General features: G+C 36.4%; 1 long non-coding RNA gene across 6 annotated transcripts; it reads right to left on the minus strand.

Moving 5' to 3' along the window:
• Window positions 1–9257: 9257 nt before the first annotated feature.
• Window positions 9258–15833, minus strand: LOC309493558. 6 transcript variants are annotated; one of them, XR_014203981.1, is made up of 6 exons: window positions 15500–15833; window positions 14975–15070; window positions 14287–14354; window positions 14039–14190; window positions 12302–12391; window positions 9258–10800 (listed from the first exon to the last, which is right to left on the minus strand). It is a non-coding gene; the product is annotated as an uncharacterized lncRNA (long non-coding RNA). The 6 variants fall into 6 exon arrangements; XR_014203982.1 differs by lacking the exon at window positions 14287–14354 and adding an exon at window positions 14660–14735; XR_014203985.1 differs by adding an exon at window positions 14660–14735 and having other exon boundaries at window positions 14975–15833.
• Window positions 15834–16632: the final 799 nt, after the last annotated feature.

The raw sequence follows: 16632 nt of genomic DNA on the forward strand, positions 1-16632 counted from the left end.
TGTTAAATCTTGTGAATTATTAAGACGTTCAGACTATCTTCGTACTGATTGGGCTATGGGTTTTGCGAGAAAAGGTTTAAGAAACAACAAATGCTTGATAAAATGTTTGATTTAGGGTTCGAACCAACACATGTATATACCATTGCGAATATTTGCCTTTGCAGCTGTCTGTCTCCTCCGTTTACTTGTCCTCAAACAATAATAGTCCGAAAGGTCCTTTTGGTCTTTTCAGCTGAAAAAAGAGAAAATAAAATATCATTATGTTGTTTTACATCATTCCTGTGGTAAAAGCATGGTAAGCGTTGTGGTTAATGTGCATTTACAATAAGTATCACATTAAAACTACCAATAGTGTGGTAAAAGCATGGTAAGTTTTGTCATTACTGTCTTTTTACTACACTTACCACAGTAAAACTAATGTTAATGTGGTAAAAGCATGGTAAGTGTTGTTTGTACTGTGCTTCTACTACAAATACAACTTTGGAACTAATTGTACTACTTTTAATCTGATATGAATATGATTAACTGATTTAAGGTCTTTAGGCCTATGCTCACAGGCAGTGTAACTTAATCACCCTGTTTTGAATTAGAAAGCAATAAAACGCAAAGCCTCAGTGGAGATGACAGATATAATGCCGTGACTGAACGTGAGCTAATCTGATTAATATCGACAAACAGAAAATACATTATATATCACACATTATTCGGACAGCGTATTTACTACTTACCAACATCTGACACACGTGAACTGATGCCAAATATCGCGATGTGTTCGGAACGAGACTTCGTCAGGCTTCTAAGGGTTTGAAACTTGCTGGCCCAGAAAAGTTCATTAAACACATCCTTAATATAGTCCAATTTAGTCATTTAATCAAAAATATCTTAATTTGTGTTCCGAAGATGAACGAAGGGGTTGGAACAACATGAGGGTGAGGAATTACTGACAGAATTTGCATTTTCATACTTAATAATCGTGACCGCCAATAGCAGCGCTTACTGATCGTGACGTGGGCCAATAGCAAAGCAGAATCATTGTGGGAAATACCGACTGTATTAACGAATAAAGGTAGAATTTGTGTTCTCATCGTGTTTAACACATCTGTATTTGCCCGCGCGAGTATATCCAACTTCAAAAATCGCAGCTTCAATTCAATTTACAGTTACCGTCGAAGAGAAACACAGGTCTTATCTGCCCTATATAAATAACCGCCTGTACACTCTTTAGGATGTGGAGGGTAGGGCGATGAGGCTGCGAGCTACACCTATGAACCATTGAATCACTTTGCTGGCTGGTGCACCGGCTAATCGTGGTTGCCTTGATGCACTTGCTGATCTGGCCGGGTTGACACTCATCGGATGCCTTCCACAAATGGTTTTTTTGGACTTTTTTTTGTTTTTTTTGGACTTGTTTCTTCATCATAATGACACAAGAAAATCATTCAATCATTTTTTAAGATTTACAATCTGCACATCGCCCCGTTCATTATTCTCTTTCGGAATCAAAGATGACATTTAAAAAAGGGTGCAGCTTGGTTTTTTTCTTTAAAAAAACAGAAATGGCTGGATTTTCTTTTACAAATGTATTGTTGTCATCAAATAATAGTATTAGAAAATTGGACGACATTTCCCATCGCTTTTTCATTTGGAATATTTATTTATACGTTTATTGGATTTCATTTGACTGATCGCATCTTTACCCAGAAGTGCCAAGTCATAGATATATACACTAGACGTGGCCTTGGCTGCGGCAGTTGATTGGAACGAATGCCTTACATATATAAATTAATTAATTAGCAAAACTTGGCCACTAAATATTTCATATTCAATTATTTTAATGATCACAATTAAAGTTTTCATTTTATTAACTGAACAAGCGCAACATTCAGCATTCAATCAAATATTATAAAATATGTATTATTATTAATAATGTTATTTCAACATAATATCTCGTTATTTCGACATAATATGTGTGGGTGCAACAAGCAAGATGTGCATTTGGAAATCCGGTGACGCGTGCATTGATTTTTATTAATAATCTAGTGTTTTCTGACAGTGTCGACTCGGCTGCAAAGATGAAGTTGACGATCGCCGTATAGTGAACGCGCCTATAGAGAGAAATGCACATAATGGATTACATAATCAGAGAGTAGCCTTTTTCTTTTCGTTTTGAATTATTTCGTTTAAAGACATTTCAAGCTTTGTGTATTTGATGTATTTCTCATGTCTGTGTGTGTGAGGCATACAATGAGTTTCGTTAAGTTAGGATGAGATGCGCTCCAGTTAACGTGCAATGCAAGATTATCATTTTTTTATTATTATTTATTAAATCTTATTGATCTTATTTATTAAATACAGGCTGATGAAAAATGTATTAAAATTAAGATACAATTTATACAAAACGAAATTCACTTTTACTCGTGCTGTTCACTTTTCATAAATCAACATACATGGGGAAAAAAATGACATTATAACATTTTAACAAATATGAAAATAAATGCGCTTATTTAATGGCTACAACAGTATAGGCCTACAGACTCTCTATTTGTACAAATTGCTGCACATTCATTTAATTCTGAATTTTGCACACACAAGTTGATAGGCATTTGTTCAAATCAAGTTCATGATAATTGTGCGTGCATTTATTAATCATTATGATACTAAAATCATAACAAAGTAGGTTATGCTATGTACAAAAAAATCAGATGAGCCCAGAATATTCCAAACTGCCGTAGCCAAGGCGACATCTAGTGTATATAAACTTATTACACCGTCGTGCTAAGTCATAGGGTCCGTGCACTTTTTGATCATTTCATTTCCTGTTTAGAATGGAATAAGGAGAAATGAAAACCAGCTCGTTTATTCGTTTTTTTGGCTAGATTTTGGCTAGATTTTTCATTTTTCGTTTACAAGTCGGTTTATGGGTTCGATATTTCATTTGCACACGTGGGCGGCGCTGAAACGCCCCTTTCATCTGATTGGTCAAACCGCTCCGCCTTCAGTAAGCTGTGAGCTTTTCTTTCTGTCAGGCAGAATAAGAGTCAGTAGGCTACGAGTGCGGCACTGACAAATGCCCTTTAATGAAATAATGTCTGAAACCACCACTCACTGTTAACTACACACACTATTTGATTTAGAAATATGTTGCTGGTCACGTAATTCGTGCTGCTGCGACTTGCAAGCAACCCCATTAATGTGAGCCACAGTATATGACAGATTATATTAGCATATTTCCCATTGATAAATACAGTGCAAATAGTTCCGTCTCTTTGGATAAAAGGGAAGTGGAAATAAAAATCAATAATAGGCTGAACTGTACCATGATAATATGTCCGTAACATTTACCACTCTAGTCTTTTATTTACATCAAAAAGCAGGTAGGCGTGTGTGACATATAGCCTATGGGCTATACATCATTTTGAATAGAAATAAAGTTTATATTTTTTGAATTTAAGCATGTGTAGCCTACTCAGTTCACATGAAAAGAAAGAGACAGAAAAGAGAGAAGCCAGAATCAGTGAACGTAAATTAAATACTGACAAAATTACCAGGTTTGGGATTAATTGTTATTATTATTATGAGAAATTGACTCCGCCTAGAACTTTGATGCTTCACCAAACTCAGCTCAGACCCTCAGACTGGTCTAACTTGCTTCTAACTGGTCAGACTTTCCCAAAAAATCCATCGACTTGAGTTATCTGAGCAATGAAGGCCGTAATGCTGTCCACTAGAGGGGGCGACAGGATAATAAGTGTTTTCTACTCTCTTTCCCTGTTTGCATCAGTTTAAATGACAAATAAATAAATGCATGAATTTCATTATGATAACAGGTTAAACGTCGTAATTAGCCAGCATAGGACGCAAATGAAAATACAATTTGATATTTGTGATATTTAAACTGTGTATTATTAATAAATATTGTTTCATATCTTGTTCATGCTTTATACATTTTAACCAGTGCTAATTTAAATAAAATGAATGAATAGAACTATATAATAATTAATTATAATATGGTAACTTTGGTCCAAAGTAATCTGTGATAAACAGTGTATAGGCCTACTATGTTTCATCTGCTTATTTATTATAGTCAAAATAATCCAGCAATTATGTTTTATCGAATGTTATTCGAATTCAAGATGTAGAAGCTCAGATCAATAATGAGGCGTACAGGCCATAAATAACAAATAGACATTACAACATTTTTATTATTCATAAGAATTTAAGTTAATAACATCTAAAACAAAGAATACATGTATTACAGGGCAAGTATAAGTATTAGTATTTTTAATGTTTTTGAAAGAAGTTTCCTCTGCTCATCAAGCCTGCATTTATTTGATCAAAAATACAGAAAAAAAAGTAATATTGTGATATATTTTTACAATTTAAAATAATTGGTTTAAATGATCATTTATTTCTGTGATGCAAAGCTGAATTTTCAGGATCATTACTCCAGTCTATCACATGATCCTTTAGAAATAATTCTAATATGATGATTCATTATCAAAGTTGGAAACAGTTCTGCTGCTTAATATGTTTTCATAACCTGTGATACTTTTTTTAGGATACTTTGATGAATAAAAAGTAAAAAAAAAAAAAAAAAGAAGCAATTTTTTAAAAAATAGAAATCTTTTGTAACAACAATATACACTACTGGTCAGTAAATTGAGGTCAGTATTTATTTTTAATTTTTTAAAAATAAATCAATACTTTTATTCAGCAAGGATGTGTTAAATTGATTTTAAAAAAAGTGATAGTAAAGAAGATTTATATTATTAGAAATTATATATATTTTTTAATAAATGCAGTTCTTTTTAACCTTTTATTCATCAAATATATTAGGCAGCAGAACTGTTTCCAACACTCATAATAAATCAGTCGCGTCGCGTCACCACTTTTGAATAAGAAACAATATCAAGACTATAAAACTCCTCAAAAAACGCGCACACACTCAAACCTGACTGCACATCACATTTTTTACTTTTATTGATTCTGCTTTTATTCCGGAGTCCCTTTTATTTTCATTGCTCCGGAGTCGCATATCAGTCACAAAATGCGCCACGGGGAAGAAAAAAACATCTATAGCCTAAGTCGCACTGGACTAAGTCGCATTTTTTTAGAAATTTATTTCACAAAAAATAAATAAAAAAATGTTACAGACAGTTCTCCGTTACGGACGTGAGCGCTCTAAAGCGGCACTAAAATAATGTTTTAAAACTTTCACAGAGACCTCAAACTGAAAGCACAAAGCCTGTCTTTAAATTTAATTTCGTTTTGTATTAATTGTATCTTAATTTTAATCGATGTTTCATCAACAAATTGTCAGGATTTAATAAGAAGTAGCCTAAATATAGGCTATTAGAAAATAAATAATCAGGATACGGAGGCGCTGGCGAACCTGGAGCTCGTCTCATAAATGAAACTCAGCGTAGGCCTATAAGGTAGCCTATTGCCTCACAGACCTGAGACATATAGATAGCTTGAAATGTCTACTTTTAAGCAGAACAATTCAAAACGAAAGAAAACAGACTGCGCTGCTTATGTAATTCGTATGAAATGTGCATTTCTCTCTGGCGCTGCAAAGATCGCGAGTCCTCAACTTCATCTGTCTAGCCGACACTGACATAAAAAATAACTGTTTTATTAGTAAACAATTAAAATGTCTCCTGCTATATTTTACATAGGCCTATTTGCCTGTTCCTTACAAAACACTGACAGTGGGGTTTTTGACGTTTTTTTTTTTTTTTTTTTTTTTTTTTTTGAGCAGCTGCGGGCAAATTCTTTCGACACACACACACACACACACACACACACACACACACACACACACACACACACACACACACACACACACACACACACACACACACACACACACACAATATTACGTAACACTCTGCGCTTATGTTTTAAAAAGATAATTTAACATATAAATAACAATTTTTAAATAGCCCACTTAAAGTGTTTATTACAAATAAATGACTAAATGCTAAAAAATTATACATTTTAATGAACAAACATATGCGTTGCATTTACAATTCTGTGAAAACAGGGGGTGCTGCAGCACCCCCAGCACCCCCACTTCCCGCGGCCCTGATGGGAGGTATGTTAAACCTGAGAAAGCAGAGTAAGTCAAGCCCGTTTCTGAAAGAGAGGTAACTTATACTCAGAGTCAGTTACCATGGTAACTTACTCTGTGAACCTAACCTGGCCGGGAGCAGGTTTTCTTCGGTAAACCCAGAGTTTCTTTCGGTCTCCTCCCCTTTTTTAAAGAGGAAGTGGTGTTTAAACACCTCATTCATTCTTTCAGTACATTTTTATTAATAAAATTAATCTTTAATTAACAAATACAATATTGCTATTTTTACTGTTTTTTTTTTTTTTTTCAATTTTTTAAATAAGATGAAGTCTATTAACTCCTTAACTGGCAACTGAATATACAGTAGTAGATTAGAGTTACATAATGTAGTTCTAAACAAATTCTACAGAATTAAACTGTGGCATTTACTGAAAATCACTGAACTCTGTTCATCTGTGCAACAGAAGTTGATGGACCGTCCTCCTGCTGTTCTTCCACTTTGGGGGCGGGGGGAGAGATAAGACTACCCATTTATACTTAGCTTTAAACTTAGATTCTACTCCACATAAAAATGTGAAAAAATCTGAATGTGTAGATTGTTTGATGTGACACATAACATTATCCCCATCGTCCTGTGAAGATGAGTACACTTTATAACACTATTTGTCATCATTTGTGGTGTATTGAGTAGGCTACTTACAACTGCCTGCAGGTTTTGTTGGGACAGGAGGCTCCAAAAGACAGATATTACCATCGGAATCTGTTGGGACCAACAAAAAAACCCAACCCAAAGTCAAATAAATGGAAATATCAAAAATAGCCTATATAAGAAATAACACATATGTAAACCTCTTACATTTTATGAAGGCCCTTGGATCTTCGGGAGTGACTGGCTCTGAAGTCCCTCCAGGAATTCCCCCAGCCAAAAATGCTGCTGCACTGCTAGACACTGGGATGCTATTTAGTTATTTAATATGTCAAATATTTGTAAATTCAGGTAGCCTACACCCATGATATGCTCAAACCTTACCTGATTGAATTATGTTCTTATATTTAATTTTCAGCTGCTGCCATGTTCTTTTAATACCTGCAGGATTGCACCCATGAAAATTAAAATTAGGTTGAATAACATACTGTTCTTCCAGTTTCACCTCTGATATTATAACAGTTGGGTAAGTTACTCTAAAATAGTTATTAATTACTAACTACAAATGACATCTTCAACCGTGTAATTAGATTCATGAAATAATGACTATCTTTAGAAAGTATTGGTCTACTTATTAATAAATCCCATATCAACCTCAACCACTTGAACAATACAAGGAGAGACAAGAAACTGCACTTTTAATGCTTTCAAATAAACAATATACAATTGCATGGATTATTCTTGAATTGACCAAAGTGTGTAGAGGGAGAAGGTTACATAAAAAATATACCTTTTAAAAATGTATGTTAAATATACAGAATTGTTCTATAGTCTAATGCAATTACATCAGATTTTACTTCAAATTACAGAAGAATTAAGAGTAATCCCTTTAATTAAATGACAGTATTTAGATGACTTGGTAATTAATTACACCCAACACTGTATAACTAATTAAAATGTAAACATACGCATTGACTCGAGCAACTATTTTCTCCCTAGCTAACTCTAGTTGTCCTTCGCTGCTGCAGCCGATATTTAAAAAATAATAATATGTCTTCTTACGCTTGCAGAAGCTGGTGAGAAATATGCAGACCTCTTTTTGTCTGGCGCTGTTACCATGGTGACTCATAATATCTGCACTCCATTGATAATGGCTTTTTATAGTGGTGGTGCACGCGCTTAACTCAGAGTCAGTCAACTCAGAGTTGATTGAACTAACTAATTTCCGCTGTTCTGTAACCGAAAACTCAGAGTTTCCCATCTCAGGGTAAGTCAACTCAGTTGAACCTCCTTTCTGAAACAGGCCCCAGGGGCCCGTTCTTCGTACGTCGCTAACTCAGTTAGCTGGATTTGATTGTTGGAGATTTGGCATGATCTTGGATTGTTTGGTTCTTCGACGCTCATCCTGGACTTGCTGTCATAGCAACAGGTGCCCAAGCTTAAACCTGCTCGGGAGCAGGCTTATTTCATGTTAACAGGATTAGATCCCGGCTTTATAAGCGGAGGTGATACGGGAAGTCTTTCGCAGCCATGTCTTGTCCGTTTTTACGACAAGAACCTGTCGCTGAAGGTGGTCTCACGCTGCACAATCCACTGCCGCTTTCTGAGCATGCAGCCTGACATCAAACAATTCACCATTTACCTTGGAGAAGCGAGTCCAGAATATATCAAATAATACAAAAAGTAATGTAATCAAAAAGTATGCAGTTGACTGATTAAAAATATCTTAGATGGTGTGTGACTCCATGTCCTACATCACAAATGTGGAAGCAAAATGGCCTGGTTCTGTGCATGACTCCAGGATTTTCAGAGAGTCACATTTATGCACATTATTTGAACGTGGTAAGGAAATATTTAATATCAAGCTCACTGTATTACATACATTTATTCTGAGCCTAACAAAACTGCATTTTTCCAGGTGCTTACGACGGGATCCTGCTTGGTGACAGGGGCTATACCATAGACAGTATAAGAAATGGACAGAGTCATCTCATTGGAACTCAATTGAGGCAAGTGAAGCCCATTTTCAGCGATTTCTTAGGACTTCCGTTCCTGACGCGCAGACTCAAACTGAGCTTGACGACGTAGATGTGACGTGAGCAACCCGTCTGTCTTCTAGTGGCTGTGGCATGAGAAATCTGAATCATTCCCTTCCGAATCTTGCAGAGACGGAGATCGTGAGTAGGAGGTGTCCACACTGTAAAAAATGATTTGTTAGTTTGACTAAAAAAAGTAAGTTACCTGGTTGCCTTAAAATTTTGAGTTCATTGAACCTAAAAATGTGAGTTTTTACAACAAGTGATTTTGTTGTCATAATTTAGGATTAAATATTGTATCAACTTATTCAAGCAATCAAAGGGATTAAGTTAACTTACAAATTTAAATTCACTCAACTTAATTCAATATTATATGAACAAACTATTTTAAGTTAACTCAACGTAATCTTAACTACATATAGTTTGTTGTAACAATTAACTAAGAAGTTTACACGGTTGCCTTAAAATTATGAGTTAAGTCAACTTCATTTTGAGTTAACTCAGCGTAATCTTAACTACATATAGTTTGTTGTAACAATTAACTAAGAAGTTTACACGGTTGCCTTAAAATTATGAGTTAAGTCAACTTCAACACAACTTAACATGACAAAAGCTTTTTTGTTAAAACAAATTCTGGAATAACAGAGCACAAATAAACCATAACTTTAACATTTATTATAACATTCACAAAAATATTAATTAATTGAATTGTCTGACAAGTATATCTTAGTATAAATTAGTAGGCCTATGAGAGAATTAACTGCTGTTTGAAAAAAATACATTAAAGCAACAGGATACAAGCTGCTGCTATAAATGTCAAGCATGTGTGAGAATAAACAAATGTCAGTGTGATGACATTAACATCAGCTTGAATTAAGTGCAATAGAATTAAAAACAAAAAACCCATTTAATGAACATTACACATGAAAATCATTTGCTCAAAACAATATTTTGTCTGTTCAATAAAACAATACAAGTATGGAGTATGCGAGTATGTACAACCTCATAAAGTGAATGAAATAAGAAAACTGTTGACAAGCAAACCACAAAATATCAGGCCACTATTCATAACAAATCTCAACAAATATTAAAAAGCATTTCTCAAACAGCATTTAAAGGGTAAGTTCACCCAAAAATGAAATTTGTCATTACTCACCCTCATGTCATTCCAAACCTGTAAGACATTAATTCGTCTTTGGAACACAAATTAAGATATTTTTAATGAAATCTGAGAGCTTTTTGTCCATTCATTGACAGCCTATGCAACTACCACTTTAAAGCCCCAGAAATGTAATAAAGACATCATAGAAGTTATCCATGTGACTCCAGTGGTTTAACCCTTAAGTTTATGAAGCGATGTGAGTGCTTAGTGCAAAAATAAAAATATTTACCCAAATATTAATCTATCAATCTTCAACGCACATTCACGTTTTTTTTGTGCAAAAAAAGCACTCACTTCATAAACTTGAGCTCAATCCACTGGACTCACATGGATTACTTCAATTATCAGGCATGAAAACAGGTCAGGGGTAAAAAAGGTGAGAAAGATGCAGCATATATAAAAAATAAACACTTACATTGAAGTTGCATATCTTTGAACAAAATGATTTTCTCCTTTTCATTAGAGCTAGCAAAGAGTTATATTTGTTTCAGAGATTTTGTCTTCAAAGTTGATGAATAAAAACACCAAGTCAGAATGTCAGTGCGTGTGAGTAGGGGAGAGTAAAATCCTCTTCCACTAAACACTGAACAGTTTGTTCCTTATTCCGCGAACATGCCTCGCCACCAATTTTCATGAGCACTTTTTGGAGTACTTCAAATGTATATTTGACCTCTTTGGGGTAAGTGATATCCAGAGCATAAAGAAGCCCCATTAGTACAGCAAAGGCATTTGACACGTCCTTTAAGCCATCAAGCACAATCTCCTCCTCTAACACCACAGCCACATCAATTATTTCCTTTGGGAGAAGTTTTGCAGTGTTCTTCTCTGTGACCACCAAGAGTCCAACATTCATCCCCTTCACCACCTCTTCCTCATCAGTTGGCTAATAAGAGAAAAGGGAAATTACTATGAATCATAAAAGTGCAAAGCATTTGTAGGTTAACAATGAATGAGTTTTAAACAGAGGCGAGCCTGCATAGTCCATAGAATCTATAGTAGGGCTGCACGATATGAGGAAAAGCTGCGATGTGCGATAACTTTGTTTAATATTGCAATGACGATACGACTTGCGATAAATATTCAAATGTGAATGTTAGCTATACTGTTCCCATGTCTTAGTACTTTAATAGGTTCTTTGCGTGATTCTCAAATAGGTTATTTGCGTGATTCTCAAACGTTTATTACCTGCCTGGTTCAGATTACACGATTTTGGCACGATCCGTTTGACGTAGGGTGTTGTGGGGATTCATAAACGACAACGGGCGTCGGGACGCAAGATTCGATCGTTTCATCTCGTATAGTGTCATAGTGGGCGACAACCTATGTTGCATCTGCGATGCTTCACGACATCACAACAGAAAGACTAGCATGTTTAATTTTTTAACGGCCCTCTACGACGGGTTGAGTATTTAAACGAGAGTGAGTGTGCGCGAGTGAGTGAGAGTGCGAGCAACAGTGAGTGTGTGTGTGCGCCAGTGAGCGAGTGTGTGCGTGCGAGTGTGTGCGTGCAAGTGTGTGTGTGCGCGGGTGAGTGTGTGTGTGTGTGTGAGTGAGTGAGCGAGGGACAGTGAGTGTGTGTGTGTGTGCGCACGCGAGTGAGCGTGTGTGTGTGCGCGACTCAGCGCGAGAGCGCAAGTGAGTGATTGAGCGAGGGACAGTGAGTGTGTGTGTGTGTGTGTGCGCGTGTGACGGCACGCGATGACTGGCCGGAAAGCAACGTGTAGTCTGACGTTTCTTGTCCATGACACGAGTCAAGAGTCAAAATCGTGTAATCTGACACCGTGACTATCGTAACAGACACAAAAATCTTGTAATCTGAACCAGGCATTATTCATCGTGTCAGGCTGTCTGTTGCAATGTGTTCATTGCGCGAGTTCATATCGCAATGACGATGAAAATTCGATGTATCGTTCAGCCCTAATCTATAGTACAATTAATGGCAAATGTTCTTTAATGTTTTAATTATTTTAAACCAATAATGCTAGGTCTTGGCCACGTCGGTTTAAAATAGCTTAAAATTATTTCAGTTACTCCAAAGAACTTTACATTCTACATGGGGTAGACTCCCTCCCCTGAAAAAAAGAAAAGTCATTGGCCAAACCCCATCCCCATAAGAAAAACACAAACAAAAAAACAAATATGACACTAATAATGTGACATAAATTATTTTACTGAAAAACTTTTAGCTTTGCAGTCCAAAAAAGTGCAATGTGTTGATAAAATATTTTAAAACACAAAAATAGACTTTTCTTGGTCTGAACAATATATTGTTTAAGCATCAATACTATGATATGTGTATCTGTGATAGCCTAAGCCAGTAGAAAAAAATCCTTAGCATTGAGCCCTGACTTTATTGTATTACAACAAACATGATATTTACATACCTCACAAATTTTGATGAACTTGGAGGGTTCCTCTTTAAGGAAGTAAGGAAACCCAAAAAGGACAAGTGCTCTTCTAGATTGGTTTAAGCTCTGCAATGAAAAACATTGTTTTAAATAAAAACTAGTAGTCATAAGCCACTTTTCCACTGTCATGCCAGTGCGAGCCAGGGCAAACAGCGTGCCGGGAGAGGGCCAATAGCCTCGGACCTCGAGCACTAAGGCTTTCCGCTTTCAGGCCAGTAGCTCTGCAGTGATTCCCTCAAACCCACCCTTAACATGGCTCCATAGAACAACATCAGACAACCCCACCATTACTTAAGACTTGAGATTCTAGTATCAATATTTGACCAATGTTTTACAATAAAAATGTTACAGTGACATTAACTTATTACTTTGTGTCAGGAGTGCTTATCAATCATTCTGAATCAAACTGGTATTTATCATTTCATATAAAAGAGCATCAACAAATGGGAAAAAAAGGGAAAGGGAAAAAAGAGACATAAAACGTGTATTTATTATCGCTATGGTTAGCATAAGTAGCCTTTAGCATCACATATAAATATATATCTGCTTCACAGTGATCAGAATCTCCATCGAATCGCAACACTCGCTGGTGTCTTAAAGGGATAGTTCACCCAAAAATGAAAATTCTGTCAGTAATTACTCACCCTCATGTTGTTCCAACCGCGTAAGACCTTCGTTCATCTTCGGAACACAAATTAATATATTTTTGATGAAATCTGAGCTCTGTCTGACTCCTCCGTAGGCTGCTAGATGGCCCAAACTTGCTGGCCCAGAAAAGTTATTAAAGAGATCGTTAATATAGTCCAAGTGACTACAGTGGCTCAATCTTAAGTATATCAAGCGACGAGAATACTTTTTGTGCGCAAAAACAAACAAAAATAACTACTTTATTCACTATTCATTTCCTTCTCTCTGGACCTCTAGTTGGTTCGCGTAGTGTTTTTGCGTAGCGCGTCTGTGTTACACGTCACCACGTAGGCTCACTATTGGCCAACGCTGGTCATGTGTGTGACGCGTGATGACGTATAACACAGACACGCAGCGCAAAAACACTACGAGGCCCAGAGAGAAGGAAATGAATAATGGAATAAAGTCGTTATTTTTGTTTGTTTTTGCACACAAAAAGTATTCTCGTCGCTTGATATACTTAAGATTGAGCCACTGTAGTCACTTGGACTATATTAAAGATCTCTTTAATAACTTTTCTGGGCCAACAAAGTTTGGGCCACCTAGCCTAGCAGCCTATACGGAGGAGTGATCAGCTCTCAGATTTCATCAAAAATATATTAATTTGTGTTCCGAAGATGAACGAAGGTCTTGCGCGGTTGGAACAACATGAGGGTGAGTAATTACTGACAGAATTTTCATTTTTGGGTGATCTAACCCTTTAAAGTGAGTTTTGAGAACTGAAAATTGCTAAAATTGTCTTAAATGTTGAAGTTAGCTGGTTGCCTGATAAAATAACATGATACATTTATTTTATATAATAAAAAACCTCCAAAAAGCTCTGGCCATTTGCCCCGAGGAAGTCCATTTGAGGCCTGATCAAGCCCTGGAAGTGACAGTGTAAGCACGACTGGCCCTGGCACGCACTAGCATGCTCGATTTTGGCCTGATAGTGGAAACACGCCTATGCTGTTGCATGGAAATTTTAATTAATCAGGCATATGACACTGGAACCATTTTTCTAAAAATAAATTAACATATACTCACATCATCCTTAAGAGACTGAATCAGGGTCTTGAGTTCTCCAATGTCTTTGGCTTGGTACAACCGCAAAAATCCGTTACTCGTTACTCATCAAGCCCATGGAAAAAGGTTGCCTTAATGTCGGTGGACACAATGCGTCCAAATTTTGCAGCAATCTAGTAAAATGACAGACCCACAATTAGAATATTACATTTTTTTTTATTTTTTTTATTAACAATTGCTAGGACACATTTTCTCAATACTGAGGTCACCTTTTCAGTTTTCAAAAGAGTAGCCTATGTAAACGTGCAGATTGGCCTGCAGGTTTGGTAATGGTTGTCTGTAAGAGACAAGAAATCATGCAAAGATTAATTGAAAGATATATTCATTGAATTTATTTTGTGCCAAAGCAGTGATAAATTATCCACAGTTTAACCCACATAGACCACTGTTGTGCTTACTGTGTGAAGAGTTTTGACAAAGTAACCCAAGTATTGAGAAATGGGTTCTAAAGATTAAAATAAATAAATAAATAAAGTGTTTTAAGTTTTAGAATAGGTAGTTTAAAAAAGATGGTTTATAATGCAAGGCAATGCTGTATTACAAAAGTAACAGTTAACCCATGTTTTAGTAAAGAATGCTAACCTGTCTCTGGGTAAATAAAGCAGGCCATCTGCTCCTCACATCTTTAACATGTTTAGGATCCGTTCACACATAATCTCTAAAATGTAAAAAACGTATAAAAGGCTCATGTGTGAAAGCTACTACGTTAACATTAAACCACTAACGTTAACGTTATGTATATTAAATGGACTCAATGGAAACGGGTCAACGAAAAAGAGGACGACATTTCTGATGCAGAATTATAATAAATTTAAACCATTTTCGGAGTTTTTGCCGCCTAGGAAATACATTAAATTAATATTAGACAAAACCAGTTGAGATTAATACTTAGCCTACCATAAACAGCCTAGAAGAATATGGCGCCTTCCCGTTCAGCTGTGTTACAAAGTTACGTCGTGTAACTTGGCAAACATGTTCAAAAGCTCAACACGTCTGAAATATCACATAAAAAGATTCATTTGAACACTTATTGCTTAAGAATCATAAGTATAACGTTAACAGTTCAATCTCTATTAGCCTACTTATTGCCGTTTCCTTCTCTTAAATGTAACGTTAACCTGAATGCATATTTTAAAACGGGCAATACGCATTCGTGTTCAATCAAGACAAAAATGAAAAATAACTAAAATATTGTTATTTATCGGGATTATTTTAAGGTTGAAACGCTTCACTAACAGCCTTACTAAACTGTAAAGATAAGAAACACTATATAAAATAACCTCAATGGGAACTTCTGGAATTTCTGAGGCAAAATTATTACAGATTTAAACCTTCTTCTGAATTCTCGCTTCCTAGCAAATAAATTACATTGCCCTTAGAGAAAACCAGTCTATTAAGACACTGAATTTTAAAATTACTTACCATAAACCGTCTGCTTCTGAAGAAGCTATAGCTTGTCAAGCTGAGGAGAAAATCGCGCCCTCTCGTTCAAGTCAATCAAGTGTCGTCTGTGTCGTACTCGTCTCCCGGGCGTCCGGCGCATGCGCAGGGAAAACTAAGACTCAGAAGTCTAGTGAACTCTCTATTAGTTGAATCAACTAATGTTTTTATTTTATATCAGTGAATTGCCACCAAGCCATTAGTTTAATAAACCTTAACTTAAAATGTTTTGTTATCTGAACAACATTAGTGCATCTAAGTTGATTTGACAAAAGAAAATATGTTGTGTTAACAAATCATGGAAATAATTTTTTACAGTGCATGAGCTAGGAGCAGGAGAAACTTTTGCTAGGTATTCTGATTAATTATTTTGTCATTTTGCCTCCACGTCCCCCCGATTGCCCGCGAGCTTCTCCTCCCGTCAATACGGTAATCTCTCTACTGTGCGACAGAGTGTCGCGTGGTTATGACGCAATCGTTAGCCTACTTTTACAAAAACTGTTTTTACGGGGCCATAACGTAAGCTACAAGGTAATGGAGCATTTTATACATTGTCGTGTTTCTTTAGAAATAAATAATGGACAAATGGAGTCTTCAAACGCCTCAGATGTAAAGTTATTCACTGTCAAAGTGACGTCAAAATGAATGGGAGTCAATGGGATGCTAACAGCAGGTGAAGTTCTGCTACAAGATGGTGGCACGCGGCCGGCTTCAACTTCCGGTCGACTTCCTTCCCGCTTGGGCTATACCTGCAGGCAGTATTTCATGACGCCATTCCCTGACCCAAACCCCGGACCACAAACCCGTTTCAATGCAGCTCTAGCCAGGACAAGGGCACGCATTGAAATGACCTTTGGGCAACTAAAGGAAAGATTTCAGTGTCTGAGGGTTGCACCTGACAGGGCCTGTGACATTATTGTTGCATGTGCCATACTCCACAATAGTGCCACCATCAGAAAGGAGAGGACCCCTGTGGTGGAGGTGCAGCCTGATGATGACCTCCAGCCAGTGCACTTGGACCAACCTAGTGGCAGAGCTGCACGGGACAGAATTGTGGAACACCATTTTTTTTTTTTTTTTCAAAACAAAAACCTTCATTAAATGATAGAAGACAA

This window comes from Leuciscus leuciscus, assembly GCF_965113295.1.
Source record: "Leuciscus leuciscus genome assembly, contig: SUPER_2_unloc_3, whole genome shotgun sequence".
Taxonomy (NCBI): domain Eukaryota; kingdom Metazoa; phylum Chordata; class Actinopteri; order Cypriniformes; family Leuciscidae; genus Leuciscus; species Leuciscus leuciscus.